The 21,469-nt window shown below is 44.0% G+C and overlaps 1 protein-coding gene across 7 annotated transcripts in view; it reads right to left on the bottom strand.

Annotated features, from left to right (window-relative positions):
* Nucleotides 1-1,778: 1,778 nt before the first annotated feature.
* PTH1R (parathyroid hormone 1 receptor) overlaps nucleotides 1,779-21,469 on the bottom strand; it is a 152,020-nt gene continuing 132,329 nt past the window's right edge. For 4 of the 7 annotated variants that reach the window (XM_087732103.1, XM_009475320.2, XM_087732152.1 and 1 more), the window contains 2 exons: nucleotides 6,803-6,884; nucleotides 5,457-6,482 (listed from right to left, as the gene is read on the bottom strand). The gene's annotated coding sequence lies outside the window, so the exon portion shown is untranslated. Of the gene's footprint in view, nucleotides 2,029-5,456; nucleotides 6,483-6,680; nucleotides 6,885-21,469 lie in introns of those variants that run through there. The other 3 variants (XM_087732126.1, XM_087732136.1, XM_087732117.1) reach the window with 3 other exon arrangements.

The following is a 21,469-nucleotide window of genomic DNA, read 5'->3' as shown; positions in this document are numbered from 1 at the left end:
ACAGCTGACTTCCAACTCGTGCTAACATCTCCTCAGCCACAGTGCCCATCCCCGGTGAATTCGAAGACAATGCTGCTCTTAAGGAGCAGGAGGGGTAATTATGGCATTAACAACTGACCTTCTCTCATGTGTTTTTATGTGCTTGTGTGCCTCCAAGGACAGGATTTGTACTTTTTGTCCTGTTTAGAAAAACACGCTTGACCGTATTTTTTTTTTTTTTTTTATGGAGTGGTGTAGGTTTGGCCAAGAGAAAAGCATGAAGGAGAGTGTCATTGAAGCTGTAAACAGGGGAGGAGCAGATGTTTCTTCCCTTCTGCAGAGAACGTGAGGCAAAGGAGAGAGAATGAAAAGGGGAGAGAGCCAGAGCTGCCCAGGAGGGAGGAATGAAGTGTGGTGTGATTCAGTTTGGAAGGAGCTGAGAAGATCTTGTCTGCTTAAATTAAAATACAGCTTGACAGATCTTGAGTGTGCCTGTTTTCTGTGTGGGGCCCCTGGAAACTCTGCAGGCAGGACAGATACCTGGCAAATCTAGTTAGGCAGAAAAAGGGAAAGCAAGCCAGGAAAGAATACTTCCCCCAGAATGAAGATTCCTAGGCACTGAGTGACTTGACCTTCACAGCCCAATCAGTGCACCCACCATCAGTGGTCCATGCTTGGCTCTGTAAAGGTAGGTATGGGATAAAATGCCCATGAATGGCAGGGCTGAGGGAGCAGCTGAGGCACTACCGGGAAGCCCTGTTTGGATGTGTTTGTTGGCATTTTCCACCCAGGTCTAGGTGGTAAGCCATGAAGAAATATCACCTGGTCTGAGCTGCCTGGCAGCCATCTAAGTATGGTTGGCGTCCTTCTGCAGGTCCATAGCTCAGGCTTGGTGTGGTGGTGAGACCACCTCTGTGTTTTGTCTGATGATGATGGGACATAAAAGACTGAGGTGAACCTGGTTCTGTCTGATGCTCAGAAGTTTTGAGGCAATCCATGTAATCTAGTAATTGGGGGACCACATCCATCTGTTGAAGGCATGTCTTGTATGAGAAAGAAGTGTTTGAGGCTCTTGTCCTCACTGTCTTCTGTGGTCAGGGAAGATGCCTTTGAGTGGGAATGGTGCACAGAGTTGACAATATAAAATCTGGTAAAAGAGGAGAGATCAAAACTGAGGAAGACATCAGTTTTGAGTAGAAAAACTAGTGCAGAGTGGGGATATAACTGCTGTGGTTTTTAAGGCAAAGGTCAGCGAGAAAGAAGAGTTATTTAAGCTCAAGGACAATGTGAAAACAAAGGCAAATGAAGATAAACAGGGCACAGATCAATTCAGAGAGGAAATTAGAAGGTCTCTAAAAGGTAGAAAATGGATGTTTGGAACAGGTTCAGCAAGAAGCAACCAAGGACAGATTGTGGCCACTTGTCACATGAAGCTCAATCAGTTTTGGAAAGGCTGGTGGGTGCTTTTGCTTGTGACAGGAGGGACTGGACCTTGTAGGCTGGTTGGTCCCTCCTTTCCTTACTGTTGGGAAAACAATGTGTAGGAGACTGAAAAGTCCCTTTGACTAAGACAGACATAATCCTCACCATAAACACCAACAAAGAGCTAAAGAACTCAGGAACCCCAAGGCAAAAGGCCTCCAGAAGCTGACTGAATTCAAAAAAGACACCCCTAAAACACAAACAGAAAGAGTTTGAATATCTCATTAGAATAAACAAGGTACAGAGAAGGCTAAATTTTCCCAGCTCATTTATTCCAGCAAGTCCATCTGAAAGCAAGAGTTGTATTTCCCCCTGAGTACAATTTCCTCTTACATTTTTGGTCAGTATTTCACAGCTTGTCACTTCACTTTGCTCCCCCATCCAAAGCCCTGGGAGAAGTTGATTGTGGACGACTGAACCAGTTGTATTTTTCTACCTCCAGAGGTGGCTGCCTTTCAGTAGCAGGTGAGATGATAATGACATGGCTGTGGAAATGCCCATTTATTCCTCCAATCCAGACTGGACTCCTTTCTCAGCAGAATGGCACCTGGACAGACAGGTAGGACTCTGCAGGAGACAAACCAGAACATGAATGCTAGGTTTCCACCCTGAACTACTCCCTGGAGACGTTTAGACAGCAAGTGCAGGGGAACTCATGGGGTAAATGAGACACCACTTTGTGTCGGTGCCACCACACCAAACTGGGTGCCACCACAACCTGGGGTGTCTCCAGCAATGGACGGGTGAGGTTTAGTCATGGAAATGTGCTGCTTATACACCCATCACCTGGGCTTCTCTCTGTGGCCTCAGGGAAGGCCTTTTTTGTCTTATAAGTGCCATGACTAAAGAACAACAAATCTTAAATCAGTGGAAAGGTTAAAGGAGATATTGTAATGTCTCTGTACTGGTCTGGATGCTCAAATGCAGATATATGACTCAGCACACTCATTTAATACTAACAGACAGATGGTTTAGCTATTACAGCTCATTGCAAGAGACGACTTTATCTGGTAATCCAATAATCTTAATTATATTATTCCAATAATAAACAATGAAGCAAACTCGAGAGAGGCACAGGCTAAACACAGAAGTCCAAAGAGCCTCTGATTTGTTATGTATCAGATGATTTTAAATCATGCTACCATACCGGTACTGGATTCTCAGCCCAGTATAAACCAGTGCAGCTTTACTAAAGTCAAGGTAATTTAGTCAATTTTTCCTGCTCTGAGTATCTCATCTGAAGTGATTAGTGCTGTTTAACTTGTAATGCTCATTCTAACCATGTGAATCATGAAAGCTGTGATTCCAGTAAAAGGCTAGGTCGTCTCACATCTAATCAAGTAATTGTATGTAATTGCAGGTAATCAGAAGTCTTAGAGAATTCCGGAGAATGCGTAGCAGCAAAAGAGCTTGCATTTAAAAAAGGCTCCCAATTAAATGAGTGGTGAATGCAACTGTATTTTTCTTTTTTTTTTTTAAATCTTTTTGTGGGGCTAATTGCAAGACAGAAGCTTGTTCTTAAATGAGACTGTTTTGTATGTTAAGGATTGCTTTTAATTTATCTGAAAGTCCATTCTCCATCACAAAAACTTCTGCCTGTGCATTCTTTTCTAGAACAGATATGGCATGCTACATTTGTGAATTCTCTTATTCCACATTCACATGCAAACATAAACAAACTGAATTAGAAAGCAGCACACTCATTTCGAAACAATGCTATGAATACACAAAATACGGCAATCAGAATAAAGGCAGCGCTGGAAACCAGAGATTACTGCACAAATGGTAACATATTTTGAACAAAGTTTTCCCTCTTACTCTGAAGCCCTGAAGGAGAGAAGACATAGGTTGCTTTTCACTTTACAGCATCTGAAATGACGTTGCCTGAGGCTGGACACAGCACCCTCAGGGAAAAGCTACAATAACTTGCTTCCACTAGATTTTTACATCAAATAAGTTCCCTTCAATTTCACAAGGTACGTTTTTACCCTGAAGATACAACTGGAATCTAATAAAATAAGATGGTAATTTTTTTTTTGTTGTTGTTGTACGGGAGCAATGTTTCCACCATGTAGCTGTACTGCTATAGCAGAAAGCTTCTTGTATGGAGAGGCTCCATCAAATCTGAAGTGACATCGCTGATGTAATTTGTGGCAGAGACACAGAGTTTCTGGAGGATGAAGCTCCGAAGGTTCAGGAGACTACTGACCCATAAAGCCTTCTCCTGGATTACCACACCTGTAGGAGTTAAGCCAAGATGTTACTTGAACCCGCAGCTAAAGCATCTCAGGCCACATCAGCATCTTTGTTTTAGCCATCAGATGAGCTTATATTAATGTGTCAGGCTGGAAATGGAGTGATGGGGCACAGACCCATTGATCTCTTGCAAAGACATGGAAACAGAGCCTTTGCTTCAAAATCAGAGCAAGCGATACCTTTTAATGTTGGTTCCCTTCTAACAAATTAATTTCTATACCTCCCTTTATTCCAAGCTCCCTTGCACTTTATGAATGCAGTCATTTCACTCTTTTTTTTTCAAATTTCTCTTCAAAGTCATATTTTCTAGGGTGATTTTCATGGTCCTCAGCTGGGTGTGTCTCACTTCACCCCAAAAGCTGCTGCTCTCCTGCTCCCTTCCTGGCAGGACAAATAAAGTCACCTAGTCCCAAGGAGCAAGAGGATTTAATGGTCGTTATCTCTCAGTCCCTTGAAGCTCCTTCCCTCTGATCATGGTGCTGTCTTCCATGGTGCTTTTCTGTGCTGAGAATGGTCTCCACAGCCCCATCAACCACCTCCATCTTCCTTTGTTCCCTTGATAAAACTTCACTTGCTTTCTTCAGCAATTCAAGAATCGACTCAGTCTGCCCCATTCCAGATAACTAAGTTATTCCTGTTATGGTTAAGGAACTGGTGGGACAGCAGTCTTTTTGCTAACCAGGTGTCCTGGGACACTGTGGGATGCCCCTTCCTCTCTCACTGTTTCTCACCACTTCTCTTCCCACCACCCCAGGTCCAAGTCCAAGAGCTGGAGATCCTGAAAGCAGGGACATATACCCACAGTTGTCCTGGATGCTCTCTGTATGGCAGAAAACACATGTCTGAAGTTCTTCAGCTGAGCCTGGCTCTACTGGGCAAGGCTGGACACGCTGCTTGTTAAAGCTAGTGGAAAGGCTCTCTCCAAGGGCAACTTATGGACTGTTCCCAGATGAGAGGGAAACCCACCAGAGGTATACCCTGGAGCTCAGCAGAGATTCCAGCACTAGCTCTGCATGATGTCATTTTCTAGCCATTGATCAGGTGACGATGTGCCCTGGTACACATGGACATGCTCCATGGCTTCCTCCTGAGTTGAAGTCAGCTAGCTTATTTTCCATACAAGCAGAACGCCTTATCCTGAGTGAATTTTAATTTGGCCACAGAAGTTTTCTTGAAGTGTTAAACTGATTTGAAATAAAGGCTGACGCTTATCTTGAGTAGTTGGAGATGCGAGATACCCATCAAAAAAAAAAAAAAAAGGCTCGATTGACTTGAGCTGGTAGGAAGTTCAGATAATGAAGGCTCTTTTAGAGAAATGGCCGCTATTTGAAAACTGGCAGCAATTTTGGGGTGAAATATGGTGTTTACAGCGCATAGCCACATAACACAATAGTGTCATACAGGAACTGAGAGCAACTAATATAACTTCTTCACCTTTGAGGTTATTTTAGGCTATCATTAACAAAGTTAGAATAAAGACAGGACAGTGAATTTTGCAACAAAAGAAAAAAGAAGTAGTAGTAGAACATTTAATAGCCAGAAACTCTGTTTTATAACTACACCAAAAGAAAGATCACCTTCATATCTTTTTTCCATTCCATGATTATTAATCCAGGGAGGGATTTAAAGGAAAGGGATTATACTCACTGGATTAGTAACACTATGCTTCCTAAACTGGAACTCATAAATCCAGGTGGATGCTTACAGCATCATCCAAGCAGAGGAAATTCATCCATGAAGGTGAGATTTGCAAGTGAAAATGGCAATCTGAGTGAGGCGATGAATCTGGAGCTGAAATTACAAACCGTCCCCGCACAGTTCCCTCTATCTACGTGCCCTCATACCCTGCTATGGGTGGACATTGGGCTGGAGGTAGACTGCGGAATGCAACCAGCCAGCCCATATTTTGGGGATCTGAATGGCTTCTCAAGGCTCTGGAGAAATGCAAGAGACTTGCCTGTACGTGGTTTCTTCTTACGGGGGGAGTTCTGGGCAGGTTACATTCCCTGCATGGAAATGGAGCAGAATGGAGATCTGCAGCAAATAGGCATGAAATCTGCTTTCCTTGGTATTCGGCTTTTTCTTCCATGGAAACTCTCAGCTTGGCGCATGCTTTTGTTGCTGTAATTACTCAGTGAGTACATTAGATCCCTGTTTTTCATTTTTATTCATTCTCTTCTGTTTCGATGCTCTTTTTCACTGAGAAAGAGGCATTCATTTCTGGCTGCTGGTCTTACATCTATTGACTCACGCTTGTCACTTTGGGGTACTTCTTGCTGGGGGTGTAACAAATGTTTTCAGGAAGCACTGCTGCTTTACTAGACTCTGGCAAGGAGTCAAGAAGGGAGAGCTGACTGTCAGGAAAGAAGCACATCAACTGCTGACGGGCATTATACTTGAGTTCGGGCCAAGCGTCTGAGTCCACTTAGTCTTCTGATTAAACAAAAGAACTTGCCTGTGGGGCTTCATGCAATTTGTCACCATGGAAGGGGCCTGGGAAAGCAAAATTTACTGGGAGAGAAAATGCATATATTTGCAAAGAGGCAAGAGTCCTTATTGTAGGGGCTTATCAATAGGGTGGAAAAATGAGAGGCTGGTGGTTATAATACCCACGTTCCTATTTATAGTCATTGTATTGTCACCAGTGTGTTAGGCTGTTGGAGCTCAGCATCTCTGGATGAAGTGGTGTCTTTCTTCTCTGGGTTCATACAGCGTCTAGTACAGCATGTGTGGGAGAACATGAAGGATCCAGACTATGCCTGGGGCTTCAGGACAAAAAAAGGAACAGTTATTTAATGAAAAGATAGCACTTTCATGTCTTGAAGAACAAATAGTATGTGGAGAACAGATAGGCTCAGGCAGAAGGGCTATCTTGGAGCTGATAAAAAAACATTGATATACACAATATACTAACGGAGATGTGATGGAGAGGGATGGAGATGACAGATGTGCCTGGGACCTACCCCCTGGCTGGAAGGAAGGTAGGATGGCTTCCTCCTGTCTGGGTGCGTGTGCAGGGGAGAATTCAACCCCAGGATGAATCCCAGGATCTCAGTGGGAGACTGACCGTACTTAACAAACAGACCTCTTTTCCTTTGCCTCCTAATGGATGAAGAAGTTCTGTCAGGCAAGGTGAAATTAGGGACACGAACCTCTGATCTCTCCTCCTGTGGAGTAATGCAAAATGCATGAGGTTTAGACAAAGGAAAGTTAATGATTTACATCTATGAGAACTAGTCCCTGGTTTCCCTTGCAGTAGCATCCCCCAGGTGCTCAGCAGGGCTTGCTAAATGATACAAACAAATTAGCCATTAATTGGCTCTTCATTTGCTCTGAATATTTTTCTCTATTCTTTATCTGAAAACTCTGCAACTACACAGAGTCATGTAATTAATCCTTCTTCTTTTTTGTGTCCAAGACACATTTTATAATGAAAGAGCATTAGAATTTCCCCCCTTTGGGGAAAAAGAAGAGTGTTATTCCTGGCTGTGATAAACTGAGATATTATTAAGCTTCCTGCATGAGTCCTTAAGCTATTCTGCTCTTCTGTAGCACTTTCCATTAGCTGTTTTCATAGTGCTTTGCTGTGGACATCAGTTTTATTGCCTTGAAGAGTGGCTGCAAGTTACACAAGGGAAGATGTCGTGATTCCTAACCTGCTGCTTTGGTCAGCACAGACAAAATTGCACTCCTGGCTGATTTGGCTGCATTTAATGTTGGTGAAACAAATCCAGAACAGGGTCCAGGATCCAGTCCAGAGCACTGTCCCACCATCATCTATATTATGCAAATATTGGCATGATCCGGCATAGTTTTGGCCCAGGCCAGCTAGCGCTGTCCTGGACCGTGCAAAGATGATGTTCTGGGCACAGTTCCCCCAGGCCAATATGGCCAAGTCTGTGTTAGATTTGACTCCTTCCACAGTCCTCCAACACTACCCCAGAAGTCTCTGGAGTCTCCAATGCTTGTGTACCCCAGGGCACAGGTTGCTCAATGTGCAGCTGTGGTGTCTACCAAACTTTCCTTGCAGGGCTTTGAATCTGAGCTTCTTTAGAAAATAAACATTGCATGTTTGTTTTACAGCTCAAGGCTGGAGGCTATGCAAGGATTTCCTACTGCCACAGCTTGCACATAGAAAGACAAGGCAACAGTGGGACATCTGCAAGAAAAGGCCTTTCCCTCTTGTGATGGTTGCAGCAGAAGAGAGGAAGGTGTTTGTAAATGAATGTGGAGCTATGACAGATGTAGAGCTTGGGGCTGGGTAGCTCCAGGGTGATAGTAAAGGCTTTGCAGGCCGTGTATAAACCATGCCGGGCATTGCTAATGTATGGGCAAATGGTGGCACTCAGGTGCCACCAGAACGCTGGGCTTGATCCAGTCCTCAGTAGTGCTCCTCTGATCTTGGTGTGCTTTTCCGCACTGCAGGAAAGAAACCTTGGTCTCTGGGCAGACTGATGACCTCCTTCAGAGAAAGTCAATTGAAAGCTCAGCTGAGGGACACCTGGGTGTCCTGCTGGGGTTCATCGGTCCTGGACAAATCCACACCAACAGCACACACTTGGCTCCTGGTCTCACAGCTTTGGTTGTTTGCTTGGTGATGGCACCCAGGTAGTTTCCAGACTTAGAGGGAGGTTGAGACAGGGGAACAAAGACTCTTTAACCTCTGTCATATAGAGATTAGACCCAGGGCATTTTCCAGGGTTCAGTTCTTGGCTGAGAAGAGACAATAAACTAAGCTTGGATTGGGTTTGATTTACCTGTTTAAGCTAACCTGGTGTGTCCTGATGGAAACAAGAGTAGTTGGTGCACATGCAAACAGCTTGGCAGGTTGATGTATGTGAGGAGAAAGAGGATTTGGGGGATTGTCATCACTAAAAACTTTTTCTGGGGAAATTCCAACAGTGCAAAGTAAGCAATAATTTCTATAGTCTTGCATACGGATTTAGGTCTTTAACTGCTTCCAGGTTTTTGGAAATCTCCCCCATGGAATGGCCTTGATATAAACATGGCAAGGACAGAGAAATGCACTCATTAGCAAAAGCACAAAGAGGTATACAGAGGGAGCTGTTTAGAAAGATATTTGGGTATACAAAGCATTGAGAATGATGACAAAATCATTTCACTTTGCTGCAGAGAACAATCTCTTGGCATCTGCTTAAATCTGGATGGTGGACAAGTGTCTTCTGGCCTGTGCAAGGCTAATGAGGCTGAAGATGTATGTAAATAGATACTATTTACCAGGTAAGAGGACGTTAGTTGAGGAAATGAATAATTTCAGAGGGTATAAACTAATCAGAGATGTTTGGAGAAGGAGGATGCTCATATAATTGGATTTGATCCAAAGGGTAATGCAATCAAATGATAATGAAGGCCGGTTGTTTATCACCTGTTGTAAAACAGTTGTCTGGGTAGAAAATAAAGAAAGAAATAGTGTTATGTCTCTATAATAAGAACCTCCAAATAGCCTCTTATAGATTTGTAGGGTTTAAAGCACGATGCAATAATGACATCTTCAAATCTGACCTCGTGTATGCCCTTGTCCTTCCAGTTTCACAATCATCTCTGCGCTGACTCTATTACATTGGGTTTGATGACAATAAATCTTCTGGAAGAGTATTGAGTCTTATTAAAATCTGTGAGTCAATTCTGTAGCTGAAGTTCCCAGAATTGCACTGATTTAGAGTCACGGAGAGTTTGACGCCATACTTAAAGTAATAATAATAATGATAATAATAAAAATTATTTCTCAGTTTTTTATAGTACTCTATGAGATCATTAAAAATGAATGTCTGCTAGGAATCATCCTGGCTTTTAACTAAGTGCACTCTCTGTGGTCAGTTTAGAGACTGGAAGAAACACAAACCTTATTTTCTGAGCAAATGGTTTTTGCAAACCAGTGAGGCTTGCAGTTGCTTGCAGCTTTTTGCATCTTGCAAAAACCCCCTCTTTTGTGACACTCCCTAGCATTTTGGTTGAGAAACCACCTCCCAGCCAACAGCAGATGAAAGGGCTGGCATCTTCAGCTGACTTTCGTTAACCCCTGAACCCAAGCTGGATGCATTCAAGTAAAGCTGCTGTTTTTTTTATCATCGCACTGAGACCTGTTGAATTCTCTCTATTGCTTGGACCTGGCATCTTTAGTAGGTGAGTGGTATCATAAAATATGCTATTAGTCCGCAACGCTGCACACCTCGGTGGCATTCAGAGTCTTCACTTAGACTTAGCTCACAGGCAGGCTGTGGAGGGAATTACTGAATTACCCATGCATGCAGTTGCCTTGGCAGTAATCCCCGTGGTTGTAGCTTTGAATCACACTAGAAATAGCTCATCCTTCTGAGGTAAATTAAGTTCATTACTCTGTAAAGGTCATTTCAAAGGAACTTCAAAAAATGGAGGCCTGCTTTGTGGCTTTCTGTAGGAGATTAAGAATGGTTTCTCTTCCACTTCCCGGCGTCTATCAGAGTTGGGATTCACCGGTGCTAAGTACCCGATAAACAATTTGGACATTGTTCTTGCATTATTAGCCTCTTGCCTCTCCTGAGCCTGGATGCTCAAGAGCCCCATTCAATGCTGAGGAGTCAAGGTGCAGGAGACAGGTGGTCACCCACAGAGGCCATGGCAGGACTAGGAAGGTAGTTCAGGTCCTACAAAATTGCATCTGTGCCTCTCAACTTTATTTTTTCTTAACAATCTTGCACAACAAGTGACACGCTGTTTATCACAGCCCGCATGGCTGTGTGTCTGTGTTGGAAGAATACGGCTTGTAAAGCATATTCAGATAATTCAGGCAAGTTTCCTCAGAAGTACTTTTCCTTCCAATGATATGAGAGTGCTGAGGACTGTGGGCTGAGCAATCCCAGTTTCCCAGGGTTCATCTTCCCACCCAGCAGCATCATATGCTCCAAAGCTGAGTAGTTCTCCTGAACTAATACAAGAAAGATATGCATTTCTTCATCTTGATGTTAATTCTCTTCACAGAGACTATAAAATAAATTGAGGGACGAAAGAGGAAAATGGAATCTGTGGAATATTTAGGTTTATGTGAAATAGTTTAACCACCACTATTGAAAGGGACTTTTTTTGGGTGCTAAACTGTTTAAGAAATGCTTTTGAGATCTCCTGAAAAATGAACAAAACAGGCTGTGCTGTCTCAAAGGGATGCTGAAATGTGTGAGGGCACAGAACTTCATTTTTCAGCGGCCAGACATCTCTCTTCCTAGAAGGCAATAATCTTGGGATAGCTTTTTTGTTGGGGATCTGGTGTTTACCTACAAGCTAAAGAAATGGGATATGAATGTAGAAAAGGAGGAAGCTTGAGGGGCAAACAGAGAGGGGAAGGAACTGATGTAGAAAGTGTGAAAGTATTCAAGAACCCAGGGCACTGCAGTATGTGACCACGCAACGTGCATGGCTGGTGGAAGAAACCCCTCTGAATTCTTCCTGATCTGCAGACAACATTTTCAAAGCTTCCTGGCATTTCCAACTTACTCTGCTCTATGTGCCAGCCATCAAACCCATGTGAAATTCATGACTACTATCTCCAGACTCTACACTGCTCACCAAAGTCTGTGAACAGCATCCAGGCAAGTGAACTTTCTTTAAAGGAGTGTTCACCTGACCAGAAAAATGTTCATGGACAGGGAAAAGAATAGATTTGGCTTTTCTTCCTTTCTTATTTTTATTTTTGTTTTTATTTTTATTTTTATTGCCTCTTTGGGATTGTGCAATAAGGTTGTCACATAGGAACATGGGACACTAGATAACTGGAGTCATGTGGATGAAGAACAGAGGCTAGGTTGGGATCAGTCACAGGGAAGTGCAGAATTGTGTTTCAATGTGGTTTTCTGCATCCCTGCTACCTCCTGGGCTGGGACTATTAGTGGAATGGGGTAATTAGCGGCTGTTTGAGCTGAACCCAAAGCAGGACTGAAGCCTGAGTCTCTGAGCTCCCCATAAGGCCCATAGGGTTGAGGTCCCAGTGGATAGGATCTCCATGGATCCATCAGAGGCCAGGTTCAGCACTGGTCCAAGCAGGAATGACCTTGATGATGCATCATGAACTACCACCTACTTGTGCACATCTGAGTCTGGTCTGTACAGGCAATGAAGTGCACCACCTACATATGAAGCTGCCACGGACCAGTTTCTGGGAGGTAATTTGCGTATGTAGGAGACATGGAACATGTTGCTGTGTCTCAGCTCTTTGTGCGTCCTGTGTCTTGCAAAGTGCCAGATGAATGTGCAAGGTTTGGCACAGTCCTGCAGTGCTGTCTCAGCAGGAATTGTGTGCCCACACAAGCTCGTGCTGTATTTGCAAGTCATGAAACACCCACCCAGAGGTTCACGCTACAAACCTATTGCTCTGGCAGGTGGTGGGACAGCCTTCCCGCTGTATCAGACACCCTAAAGAGAAGAAAACCCCCATGCACATGTGAATAACAATGTCTTAGACCCACAGACACACCACACGGGGTTAAGGACAAACTGCTGTGTAGCTTTGACATTAAAAAATAAAATTTTTCAGCTTATAGAAGTGGAATGCTCCATTATAAAGTGACTTTAAATTCAAAGTTGAAGCATCAACAGCAGGGCTAAATAACTCCAGGATTAAATGAAATACTGAGTTTTGTGTCAAATAAAATTTCTCAGATTGACCCAAAATGGAAAGTTCAGAATGAAGTAATTGTCAAAAAGTGTTTTTATCTTGTCTGCTGAATCCTTTCTTCCCTCTACCTTCCCCTTTTTCTTTAGTTTTCAACTCAGCCACTGAACCAAAACTCCCATTATTCATCCAGCTCCATGCCAGCATTTGCAGAGGGCTTGCAACAGAAGTGCGGAGAGGTGCAGCTCACCCCATTCAGCTTAGCAATGCATTAACATAAATCTGGGGTGATAATGCATGTGTCAGCATAGCAAACTCTTTCTTCGGCCTCTCAAAGGCAATGTGGGGATGGGGGACTATGTTTTTGAGGTCTGCACTGTGTATCTGGAGTGACAACACTCTTTGTTTAAATATCATGAGAGGCGTTTTTGGAAATTCATTCCATACAGAATTATGGGCAAAAGCACAGACAGTACAAAGAGCAAAACAATAGCGTTAACTCAAAGGGAGCTGAAAACCAGAGTCATCAGTGGTGGGGAAACCAATAAGAACGTAACTTAGATAACAGCATGTAACTGCGGAGGTAGTACAGATAGCAGCATGAGTTGTAACATCCTGTACGAGGGGATTTGGCCGGCCAGGAACAACCACAAGAGAGGGTTAGTGTGGTTTGAGTCAAAAGAAATGACGGATACTGTCTGAAAAACTTGCCTATGAAGAGAAATGGCCTTACTCAAGGGACAACACTCAGAAAAGCTGGCTGACCTAAAATTGTTAACCCTGTGAGGCTGGCTGGTTCTCACGTTTGTGTTTGCATGAGAAGAACCGGAGACAAGATGGTCTATGCTGAGTGAAGCTGGCTTTTGTAATCACACTGTGCTTCAAGAGCAAAAGTAAGCAGTGACTTACTTCCTCTCCAGGACTCTCTTCTGTTCCTGATACCCTCAGTACACTGAGGCACCAATTGTCCTGAGATCTGACTCCTCCCCATGAAGAAAAAATCCATAGAAGTCTAGCAAGATCCTTCCAGGCACCTGAGCTTGCAGAGGTAAAGCCCTGGAGTAGTGACAAACCCAAAGAGGGTCCCCGAGAGACTCATTTTAGGTGGCATCTCTTTCTGATGACTAACAGCAGGGAGCTTGATTGTAAAGCGAGGTACCTTCTCTGTCCCGCTTGTCTCCCATCTAAAGCTTTCCCTAAATAATTTCTCCCCTGAGCTTGCTCTTTCTCCGTGTCAGACTGTTCTTCTTGCATCTTCACTGTGACACGGAGGGAGATGATTAGACAACAATAATAGTCATTCTACTGATCAGACTTAATAAGCATTACGATAAGAGCATTTTAAGCACTCTATGTATGAGACCCCTCTAATCATTTGAACTGGATATTGATGCCCCGGTGCACTGAAAATCTCTCATGTAGTCTCCTCTCAACAGACAATGCCTATTCTTAACAGATCCCTGTCAAAATGAATGAGAAAGACTGAAAACTGAAGGGGAGAATAGGGATGAGGTACAATCAATTTAAGTTGCAAGAAATTTCTGATTAGATACCAAAAAAATAAAAAAAATTACAGTGACAGTGCTCAGAAAATGAAACAGGGGCCCAGAGGTTGTCGAATCTCCATTCCTGGAGACACTCAAAACTCAAGAGAATGTGGCCCTGAATACACTTTGAGGTTGGAGCTGATGTTAAAGTTGGCCCTGCTTAGAGCAGGGTGTTGGACCAGATGACCTCCAGGGGTCTTTCCCAACTTAAATTATTCTACAGGAATGTAAAAAACCTATAATAGGCTTCTTCCAGACTTGCCACCATGCACCCTGCTATCGTGTCCTCTTGGTTGTCTCGGCCTGGGTCTTCTTGGAGAGAAGAGGACAGTTGTTTCCAGTTTGAGATGGAGTGGTGGGGACTGCTGCACACCTGAATATCTTTGTATTGGGAAGTAATGCCAAATACAACAATATGGACATATGTGGAATATAAAGTCTAAGAAGATAGATGGAGGAATGTGTATATACATGTTTTCCTATACATATACACACATATATGCATGTAGAGAGAGGAAGATGAATGGAGGGAACATGTATAGAGAGACCCTGGTGTTTGTCAGATGGCTTAGCGTTACTGGACTACCACAAAAGTCTTGGCCAAGAATTTGGTCATTCTGACACTTTTAGAAGTCCCTAGATTATACCTAGGGGCATCTTTTTACACCAGAATGCCTTTCCAGATACTGCCAGCCCTGCTGCTCCATGCAAGTCCCATTGCAGGTCTTTTGAACGTGGGATTGATAGTGACACTTTGAGGGGAGAGGAATGGGGAGAGAAAAAGAAAAGCTGAAGCCTCACATCCCTATAAAACAACAAATTTATTTTCCCAGTGAATGAGACCCTCCAATCTCATTACCCATGTGTAAATCTCTCTTTTCCTCATGTTGGCTGGTTGTCTTTATCTGTGGCTTATGAGTCCAAGGGAACTGCCTACTTAACGTAATAACCAGCCATGAGTGTCACACTGAAATTTCCAGAGGCACTCCTTTCTGAAAAAAGTATTCCTTGTGTAAAGCACCAGGGCTAAAAATAAGCATAGTGGGGATGTGATGGCCTCTGGCTGCCCAGGACCAATTGATGGGGCAGCTTGCTTAAAGTCACCCAGCCTTGTACTCTGGAGAGAGGATGTGGTGTTTCTCTGTCCTACTTAAAACTTCCGATAGTGTCAAGGGACGGTTTAGTCACAAAGTATGGACTCCCTGAATACCTACGTTGTTACCTAACCCCCCCTAACCAGGATTTACACCTGGCCCAGCCAATGAATTTTGGGGAAGTGCTCAAGATAAAGTAGACCTTTCTGCCACTGGGGCCCAGTGGGTATTTGTCAGCGTGGAATGAATTTTGGGTCGATTTCTGCTTTTAGGCTGAATGCAAGGGAGATCTCAGACGCATGTGAAGAAAATCACCTTTACCCCAAACTCATAACAAAACCAGGGAAGATGTTGGTGGGAAGGTGGATGAACAAGACAAGACTGAGTTAAATCCAAGACAAGGCAAAACCTCCAACCATCACTGTAATTAGCTGGGGGACTGGGGGAAAGACATATTTTCAGCATGCCTTTTGCAGCATTCCAGATGTTTAACTTTTGATTTCTTTGCAGAAACTTAAGACCCCATTCCAGAACCCCCCCAGATACTTTTGTCTAGGGAAATGATTCAGAATGCAACAGAGATATGTTTTCCTCACTGTGCAGATTAGGACTCAGTGGCATCATGCTGGCAGACAGGAGCTGATCAGAAAAATGTGCGCAATAATAAACAAGAATAATTGTGTTGGATTGGACGAATCCCTCTGGATTAGACTCGTGTCTTCTTTTTCTTCAGCTTTTCTTGCCAGACACTCCCCCAAATAACTCTCACTCCCCTTCAAATGGCATTGCTGGTTCTTGTGAGTTTATTGCAGGTTTCCCAAGAGCTGCCATTTTCCTCTCAGGACTCCACTCCTAAAGTCCTGTGGTTACCAGAGAAGCCAGCTTTCTTTCAAAACCAAAATTAAATTTCCAGTCCTCATGGCTGCGGAGAAAAACTAAGCATGGCTCAAGTCTAACCTGAAGTCAAATGTAATATGATCTTTGTCTTCCCAAAAGCAAAATAGATCATGTTTTATAGACTTGACTCTGGATTGTTGATACAAAGCAGTTATCAAGAGCACAGGCAAGCTGGCTAATTTTTAAGCAGCGTTTGATGAGTTTGAGAGTGAATTTACACACCAGGGTCACCTACAGCAACCCCGAAGATCCTCTGTATTCTGTGATTCAGTATCCCCTTTCCCAGATTTCCCTTCTGCACTTTCAGGGCACGATTTGTGGCAGTCACTACTGTTTCTCTGTAAGTAACGAGAAACAGCAGCACCCTCTGTTTGGGAAAGCAAGGTTTTACAATGGAGATACAGATCAGGGAAGTACAGACAGCATCAGTATCCGGATATAGCACTATGTAATGTTGGAAGAAGAAGAAAAAAATTCATTTAATAATGAAATACCAGATACTGTTTTATTAGTACAAAAAGTAATGTGCTGCTTATTTCTCCGAATGCTCCCTCACGTAGAGCAGCTGTATAATCACCTTTGCCTGGTTCATTCAGAAGATGAAGGATAAGGTCTGGGATTTTGTTAGGGAAGGGAACAAAGTGGAGCATACAGCAAAGATCATCAACATGGAGGAGCGCATGGGAGACCTGCACCTGCCTCTCCTAGAACTAAAGCTGCAGGAGCTCAAGGATTGTTATGAAGGTGCAGGCTGAAAACAAAAGGTGGTGGAATTTCAGACCGTGCCTAGTCCAGCTGCATTTCTAGGAAGTAGGTCTAGAAAAATGAGGAGGGACAAGCATAAAGGAAAACCCTTCCAAGGGCTATGAAACTCACTGATACCCTTGAGATCCAGCTACCAGGTGTACCTCCTGGTAGTGCCTTCGCTTGCTTAGCCTCCAGGTATATCTGCCTCATTGCAACTTTCCTTTGTGGGCAGCAGAAGAGCTTTGGGGCAGGGAGGCACCTCTTCCACATTGCAAAATGGGAGAAAGATCCCCAGAGTGTATTCAGGAGCTGATCATGTGCTGACCATAGCAAAAGCAGGAGGGAAGTGTTTCAGACTTCACTTTACCCTCTTTTACCATGACTACATTCACCAGCAAGGACCTTGCTTCATGCCACAGACCTTTTCCACTTTAAACCTTCTCCCTCTTTTCCTGCACCATATCCTAACTGTTAGCCTAAGTATCTCCCTACTAACTGAGGTTGTGATATGCCTGTGTAAATCAACATCATCCCTTGGAGCTCAGTGACATTATGCTGATTTACTTGCATGCAGGGTCTGGCCATCCTGTTGTGTGTGATTTAAACAAGATGTTCCTCAGGCTTCGACATAAGTGAATAAATGATGCTTGACATTTTGGAGAAGCTCATGTTCGCTAAAAACATTTCTTGTTCCAGCGGACTCACCCTCATTGTTTATTCACTTAGTTCCTCTGCATGCTTTCTCGTGCTCTCTTCATCTCACCTCGGTACTATAATGCTTCCAGGACTCTCATGTTTAGAGATTTTACTTCACATGTGAGCTAAATCTTTCTTGGTCCCATCATGGGTTCCTTCAGCACTTTCTCTGCAGATACTGTCTTCTAACTGAACTCTCAGTGTATCTGCAATTATCTACTGTTAGGTAGGAACCAAGCCATGAGGAAGAGCTGTGTTTGCATCTGGTCACTGATATCTCTCCCATTCAGACATGGTTCCCTCCTTTCTATTTTGGAAGACCGGTATCTCGTGTGTTTTCAGTATCGGGCTTTCTTTCCTGTTCTGTGACCCCAGTGCCTGATGGAAATTGTTGATACTCACTGCTGACCACTCAGATCTAGACTACAAGGTCATGGAATGGGAGAGAGGCCAGAGGATTGGCTTGGGCTTGTCTTGTCTGGAGCTGTCATGGGTAAAAAACTAATTCCTATAGTTGGGTAGGAATGATTTCCCAGCTACAGCCTAAATCCTGGGCTCTCCCGCAGTGAGGGATCTCATGTGCCAGATGAGCCTTTCAGCTCATGACCCCCAAAAGGGGCAGTTCAGCCCACAGGTGGTTTCATTGCTTAAAAGACCATCTTTGTATCCAGAATGGTGCCATGGTTCCTCCAAAAAGGTTAATGAGGGATGGTCTGTTCAACTTCTGGTGGGCTAAGATGTCGTCCAGGATTGCTTATTCCTTCAGGAGAGAGGAAGGACTGCAGCAATATTGGGGGAGACTTGGATACAAACCTTGTAAAATCAAGATTGAAATTTAAGGTTGGAAGAGACCCTCCATTTAATTCCTTCTCAAACTAGTAGGAACTGTGCATAACTAGGAACGAGCAGCCTTTAAAAATCAGAGTTACAGGTTCCTGCTTTATAATGGTGATTTCACTACTTTGCTATCTCCCAAGCAGGCCATAAAGCACATTTAACAAGTATTACATGAGCTATTTTGATGCTGGAACTGATAGATATACTCTAGATGGACTCACAGAGTAGCCTAGTTGGCTCACATCCTGCTGCATAGGTGGCCGCAATTTACCACTCGATGAAGCCCTCCTCCCTCACCACACACACGCACAAACCAGCTTGAAACGTGGTTTGCAATACACCTGCTGCTTCAGATAAATCATTCACCATTGCTGCATGCAGTGTTCCTCCTACAGAAAATTTTTACAGTACTGCATATAAAAACCAGCTGCTAGCACTTTGGCAGATATCAATCCTTCTCTTCTCCAAAGGGGTATTTCTTCCAAACAGACATAGTTTGGATTTAATTTCTTTTTCTTGCTCAAAGTTTGGCTGCTTAGATGTCCTCTGTTTTCCATAGGCAGATGAAGGTCCTTCAGCAGAGCTAATATTACTTGTTAATCTTTGTGGCATTCAGTGGAGCACGGAGAAATGGAAAATTCTTTGCAAAATTCTTGTTCTTCGAGAGAGAACTGAAGAGATTTGGAACTGCCAATCGCTCAGCCAGCAGTAAACTGAGACTTCTGTTTCTCATGGGGGAAAAATATGCATGTTTTTATGTCAATCTAGATCTGGCTTATCTGTCTTTGATTCAGTATCACTACCTCCCTTTCCAGGTTCACCTAGGTTGCATCTAAGGGCGTTTAGCTGTCATCTGCCTCTGGTTGGGTTGAACTTTTGGCTCAAAGTGCAGAAAAGAGTTGGAGAGAAACTGTCTTAACAGTGAGACTGCTGGCAGCATGGGTGGGAGTAGAATGGCTAAGTATCTAGGGATATGCTTAGGTGCACACTAGGAGAGGGTTACATTTGTGGTTCAGCCCAACTCCAGGCAGAATGCACCCAGCCCACCTTTGTTCTGCCAGCTCTTTGCACCGCAAGTCCACTGCAGGAAAACATCATACTGTGTTGGTCATCTTTCTTTCTGCTTCACAGGCAAAATGATTCTGCCTAATTAGACATCCCGCATATGATCAACATTGGAGCTGCCAGCATCCCATGCTGCTCTTGCTTCACCTGTGCCCATAAATGGCCCAGCATAGTGAACCTGCTACCCAAGCTCCCCCAGAATGGGATGGTGCATAAAGTCACATTTTCTCTGGTTGGTCATGCCTGGGAGAAAGGAGCTGTGTGCTGTGGAACCAGCAATGCAGGGTGTGCGCAGTTGGCATCGGCTGGTTTAATCCACTGTTTGTTTGTAGAGCACAGAAGGGCCCCAGTCTCATGTAGGACTGCGTGAAGCAAGAGTTGCCACTAATTTGGGCCTTGGACATAAGAAAAATTAAGTGCTTAGTTGTGGACTCTGAAACCATTCAGTTTTGGAATGGCTAAATGAGAGGGGAAAGGTTACAGGAGGAATGAGTTCCAAAGAGTGCTTGAAAGTACTGAGCAGTCTAGCCAGTGGGGATGACATTCTGGAGAGTTTTCCACCAGTTAGGTTTTACTGTGATTATATTTCATACTCATGAGGAGCAGCGTTTGCTCGTGCCCAGTTACAGCCTTCTCCCTCTGTGAGGGCAGTGTTCCAGGGAACCACCCTGCATTGTTTGTGCTGTGCTCGATGAAAGCATTGCATAGCTGTGAATGGAACGAGGTGCCCTGCATGACAGTGATACCGTGAGTGTGTCAGGTGGCATGAGAGCATCCTTCAAAATAGCCACTGCAACCACATTAGAACAATACAGCTAGAAGGCACTGTGCTTTGGGACTAGGGAGAGAGAAAAGCGTGATTTGTCCAATTTGCCTTTTGCCACTGCTTTATTTTTGTTCTGCAATTTTCTACTGCATTCTCCAACTGACATTAGGGCCATGGCCGGAGAGATGCCATGCACCCTTTTACTCCAGTGAAAGTTAATGCAAATGATGCAGGAAACACTCAGTCTTAATGTGAGATGATGGGAAGGCTCAGACTTACTGAACTGCATCACCCAAGCAACTGTTACCCACATGGTTGGTCATTTACCAGCTTGTATTGGGTCTGAAGTCACCCATGCTGTGCTTGGGAAGAATTGAGGCCAGGACACCTGGAGGTGGATGGGCTGCAGTGTGCTCTGTCCTGCTCCTCTCCATTCAGGTGAAAGAAAGCCTGGCTGAAAGTGAAGAGTTGGACTATACCCAGCCTATCTCTAGCAAGATCTAGAGTTCAGGTTAGAATTTGTGAGCGAAGTTTGCTTGTGTGTAAACAATGGGAATGGGATGGGAGTCAGACCTACTCCTGTATCATGCCGAAGTGGCATTGTAGACCCTGGGATAGGTGTGAGGAGCTCTGTAAAGGTGAACACCTTCTGCAAGGTGGTTGTTCTCTCTCCTGGATGTTATCTGATGTTGATATTGAAGTCAGTGAATGGGATCGAGACACTCAATCTATACAGTAGCCCATCTCATTCTCAGCAAAGACCCACAGAGCTCCATCTGAAGCAAGCATTTGTACAACTGCCTTTCGCCAGCAGTGTTCCCACTCCTTGTTTCTGGGACCTGAGTGTTTTTTGAAATCAGGCCAATCATTCAAAGTCTACCCATTTAAAAAAGCAGAAAAATTTTACTCCCTGTTTCCACCTGTAGTCATTGGCTGGCTCTGCTGAAAATATTGCTGGAATGTGACTGCTGCTGGGGTGGTGGTACGCAGCCCACAGAGTGTATGTGAGGTGCGAAATGTTGGGGCAAGGAGCTCTTTCGTCCAATTCTTTCTCCTGTGCAAAGCACACTCTTGCATCAAAAGAAATGCCATGACTAAACTCTGGGAGGAAAAGCTTTAAATTTCAGCTTCAGTAAATCAGCTTTTTTATTTAGAAGTTGTTAAAGCTAAACCATGCGTAAGGAGAAGGTTGTCAGCAGTTGAGTTAGCATGTCTCCAGAAGCTGCTGCCCAGCCGGAAGCATGGATGGGAGCTGACCAGGTTTGTTCCTAGTGCTCCTGAAAACCACAAGCTTAAGTGAGTATTTAAGCCACCCAGTGTGAGGTCTTCCCAAAGGGTTTCCAGACACATAGCTCACTCCCATCTTTCTGTATCTTTAATGAGCTGGAGGAGCTCATGGATCTCCTTCCTCATGAACCCAGAGGAATACCTAACCCACGTCCATCTAAGGGTGCCCCTGAAGGATTTTCAAGGCTCTGAGTCCTGTAGGCAGGAAAAGACA

This window comes from Nipponia nippon, unplaced genomic scaffold, assembly GCF_047370975.1.
Source record: "Nipponia nippon isolate SJK-2023a ecotype South Korea unplaced genomic scaffold, ASM4737097v1 scaffold_1, whole genome shotgun sequence".
NCBI lineage: Eukaryota > Metazoa > Chordata > Aves > Pelecaniformes > Threskiornithidae > Nipponia > Nipponia nippon.
Note: the sequence above shows the minus strand (reverse complement) of the source record. Positions and strands in the feature narration are given on the sequence as shown.